Source organism: Sminthopsis crassicaudata, chromosome 1, assembly GCF_048593235.1.
Source record: "Sminthopsis crassicaudata isolate SCR6 chromosome 1, ASM4859323v1, whole genome shotgun sequence".
Classification (NCBI taxonomy): Eukaryota; Metazoa; Chordata; class Mammalia; order Dasyuromorphia; family Dasyuridae; genus Sminthopsis; species Sminthopsis crassicaudata.
The window spans coordinates 300,448,015-300,452,604 of NC_133617.1; the positions used below are offsets into that span (position 1 = coordinate 300,448,015).

The 4,590-nt window shown below is 32.7% G+C and overlaps 1 long non-coding RNA gene across 1 annotated transcript; it reads left to right on the plus strand.

Moving 5' to 3' along the window:
* The first annotated feature begins 475 nt into the window (after positions 1–475).
* On the plus strand, positions 476–2,193 carry LOC141554095 (uncharacterized). Its single transcript, XR_012485778.1, has 4 exons — positions 476–522; positions 993–1,062; positions 1,185–1,292; positions 2,112–2,193. It is a non-coding gene; the product is annotated as an uncharacterized LOC141554095 (long non-coding RNA).
* Positions 2,194–4,590: the final 2,397 nt, after the last annotated feature.

Here is a 4,590-nt window from a genome sequence, read left to right on the forward strand (position 1 = left end):
TAGCAAATCAACAAGTTTCAGTCAACTGATGATAATTTTACCAATAAACATTGAAGTTACATTTATTGGTATAGATATATTTTGATTTAAAAGACTCAGTATGTAAAAACCTAGTCTTAAAAAATAGATCAATTAAGGATAGTTATTTGATTTTTTTAAATGCCATTTACTTTATAAAAAGAATACCTAAAAGTTTTCGTTAAGTAATGAATTCTCTTTAGATATTATTGATTCAATTTATGAAATTTAAACTTTCAGCTTTTCAAAATCATAGATCAGAAAATTTATTCTTTATCAAATTCTTAGGGTTTTGCAGTTCTAAAACACTATGATTCTATGAATTTTATGAATTAGTAATCCATGAAAATCCAACAGCAATGCTGCATGATGGTATGAGACAACCCTAAGTCATTAATGCTATGCCTACAGGCAACTAACTCCAGACTAGATTTACCTACAGTCATAATTACTTCAGATTCATTTCTGGTAACCCATGTATCTGCTGTACTGGAATCAGTTAAGGTAAGAACTAAGGACTCATCATCAGAAAGTGAACCACTAGGAGACTAATTCTTTAGGACAGTAGTCTGTGGAATGGATTTAAAATTAGAAAATGATCCTCAGTTTTGTGTGATTTTCTTCTGTTTCAACTCTCCTTTCAAAAAATGGAAGAAAAGATGGCAGAAAGTGCTAAGAATTATATACTTTTTAGAGCAAGAGTTCCCAAAATGGGGTTCATGGAGCTTCAAGAGGTCTGTGGTTAGATTTCAGGGGGTCCATGAACTTAAATGGGAAAAATATTTTGATAACCTTATTTCAAAATAATTTCCTTTATAAGCCTATATATTTTATTTTACGTATTTAAAAACACTATTTTAGAAGAGGTTAATAAGCTTTAAAAGACTGACAAAGGAGTGCATAATAGAAAAAAAGTGTTAAGAGTTTGTGGGGTGGAGTATCTGCAAACATTGATTTCACTTTTGTCATTCCAGGGGATCTCTTTGTAGGACATGCTCCTGTGATGCTTTAGGTACTGAATAACATTGACCTGTCATTCTTGAGGTAAATAAAGTCAAAAAAGTTGTAGATTTCTTGTGGCATTTGGTCAACTCCTTTTGCACTCCTGCTGCATTGGCAGACCATGTCAAAGGTAATCATAACTTTCTTGTTAACATCCATACCAGAGGATGAAGAAGCAGAGAAACTCCATGAAGACCTTGTTACACACCTCAGAATCAAGAGAACACATACTGATAGTGATATCAATGGAAGAGTAATCTCCACAGATACAAGTAAGTTTTCCTTCTTGAACAGCTTGAGGGAGTGGAGAATAAGGATTTATTTACTATCTGCTATGTGTTTGTCTCTACATCTAAGATGGCTTTGGAAGGAAAAGTGAGGCAGGTGACTTCAATGAATTTTTAAATATTGAATATATCATTTATGAAATCAAATTCATGAAAAAAATAAGAATCATGAAAATATTGAATATATGTATATTCAATATTCATGAGCAATGAGTATTGAACATTGAACGAAAATTCATTTAATAAATAATTTATTTTGGCTATCAGTAGTAATTGTTAACAATGAATAATCATCACAATTATTATCATTAATAATATTTTAATATAATATAGGCATTTTAAATTGATTTATTTGATATTTACAAAAGGAAATATTCAGCCAGCATGATATTATAATAATTCTATAAAAATTATCTTCTAGATATTTTTGAGATATCACTTTATCTCAGATGGGCTAAGATGGCAGGAAAAGATAATGATAAATGATAGAGAGGATATAGGAAAACTGGAACACTAATGCATTGTTGATGGAATTGTAAATTATTCTAACCATTCTGAAGAGAAATTCTGAACTATGCCTAATAGGCTCTCACACTGTGCATACCCTTTGATTCAGCACTGTCTTTATGGAGTCTGTATGCCAAAGAAATCATAAAAAAGACAAGAACCTACAAGTGCAAAAGTGCTTATAGCAGCCCCTTTTTCTAGTGGCAAGGATTTGGAAATTTAGTAAGTGCCCATCAGTTGAGGGATGGCTGAATAAGTTATGGTATATAATGTAATGGAATATTATTGTTCTATAAGAAATGATGAGCAGAAGTGAAATGAGCAGAACCAGGAAGTCATTGTACATGGCAACAACAAGACCAATTCTGATGGATGTGGCCCTCTTACCAAGGAGATGATTCAAACCAATTCCAATTATTCCATGATGAAGAGAGCCATCTACACCCAGAGAGAGAACCATGGACCACAACATAGCATTCTCACTCTTTATGTTGTTGTTTGCTTACATTTTGTTTTCTTTCTCAGTTTTTTTTTTCCTTCTTGATCCAATTTTTCTTGTGCAGCAAGATGATGTGTAATGTTCTGGCTGGCTTTCTAGAGGTCTTGGGACCAGCCTTCGTTTTAGCAAAATAATCACCATGAGAATAGCCAGGGATAAAGTCCAAATTCTTTATTATCTCCTTCACAGCCTAGTTTCCTTGCTTGGGGCCCAGGCCAGCTTTCTGGAGGTCCTGTGGAATGTGTCTTGGTTTCTTTGGGGGAGGCAGGAAGACCACCACAACAGTCTCTGTCTTGAAGTTTCTCTGAGTATGAGGACTTGTGCTCTAGCCTCCAGCCACCACAAAGGTGGGAGATGGAATAAATGTCTTTCTTTGGCTCTGAGAGCTTGAGCTCCCACCTCTAGTCCTCTGTCTTCTCTAAGTCTGTCCTAGGCCCCTTCCCAGTCTGTCTCTGGCTGAGTTTGTCCCAGTTTATATGCAGTATACTGAGTATAAACCAATCATTACATCACTAGGGAACCATTATTTGTTGTAAGATTAAATCAATCATACTGAACTAGAGAACTATTAAGTACCATGCTAAACTAGATAATCATTGTCTTATCAATTACATTGAATTAACACCTTGTAAGAATCCTTGTTTCAAGTACAGAGTTCTGGTCCATTATACTTACTGTATAAATATGTATACATATATTGGATTTAACATATATTTTAACATATTTAGCATGTGTTGGTCTACCTGCCATCTAGGAGAAAGGGTGGGGGAAAAGAAGGGATAATTTGGAACACAAGGCTTTGCAAGGGTCAATGTCGAAAAATTACTCATTGCTATGTTTTGTAAATGAAAACGTTAATAAAAAATTTTAAAAAATAAAATGAGCTAAAAGAATCTATAAAATGAAGGGAAATGGCAAACCATTCCACTGTCTTTGACAGGAAGATGCAAAATGGAAGAACTGGACATGACTAGAAATGACTGAATAAAAATTAATATTGTTGTTTGCTTATTTTTTTTCTTCTTCATATTTTTTCTTTTACTATTTGATCTTATTTTTCTTGAGCAACATGATGAATATGGAAATATGTTTTGAAGAATTTCATATGCTTAATCTATATTGGATTATTGCTATCTCTGGAAGGGGATGGGGAGAGAGAAGGAGAAAAATTTGGGACACAAGGTTTTGAAAAGGTGAATGTTGAAAACTATCTTTGCATATATTTTGGAAAAATAAAAAGATATTAAAATAAAAAAACCAAAATTTTATTCTAAAAAATAAACAAAATAATAATAATCCATAAAAATTACATAATCTAGAATTTATCTATCTAGTATCATTATCTTTCTAAGATCATATTAACATGAGGCATTCCCCTGAAGGAGGAAATGATGTTTGGGTGGGACTGAATTAATATTTTCTCTTAAGGATCCTGATTCTTCTTCTAAATGCTCATGTCTTTAATAATATTTTCCAGAAAATTTGTTAAATAATGTCTTCCCTCAAATAATATCTACTAGAATTATTATTAAATAATATTTTTCCAGAAATCAAAGTCAAGTAAAAACAGCCTGTAATTTTAAGAATCCCCACCCTTAAATTAAAAAATAAATCAAAATATTTGCCAGTCTTCAGGCCTACAGCAAACATCTTGTTCATTATGATTTTTAAAATATCACTAACATCAAAAGGCTCAGCAATTACATCTGCTTGTTTTTCAGCAAACTTGTAGAATGTCAGAGTTGGAAGAAAGGTCAGAGACCAATCAGTTTAAGCTGTAATTGAATAAAATTCCTTCCCATAATGTCTCTAACACGTGTTTATCCAGGATTCTTCTTAAAGAACTCTAATAAAGCAAACTCTTTACCTCCTGAGGCAGCTCTTCTCATTTTTCAGTACCTCCAAATGTTAGAATTTTTTACATTGAATTTATATCTGGTTCTCTGAAAATTTTATTTACTGATCCCATTCCCACCTTCTAGAGCCATACATAGCATATCTAATTCTCCTCTAAATAATTTTCCCTTAAATACTTTAAAATAGCTGTCATGTTACATCTTTAGTTTCTCTTTTCCAGGATAAACATGAAGTTCCTCTAACTGGTCTTCATGTAACATGATTTCAGTTCTTCTCTGGACACTTCTCCAATTTATCAATGTCTTTCCTATAATGGGATGCCCAGAATTAAGTATATTTCATATGTGGTCTGATCAGGGCAGGATACAATAAGACTCTCACTACTCATATTTTGAATACAGTATGTGTCTCGTAATGTAG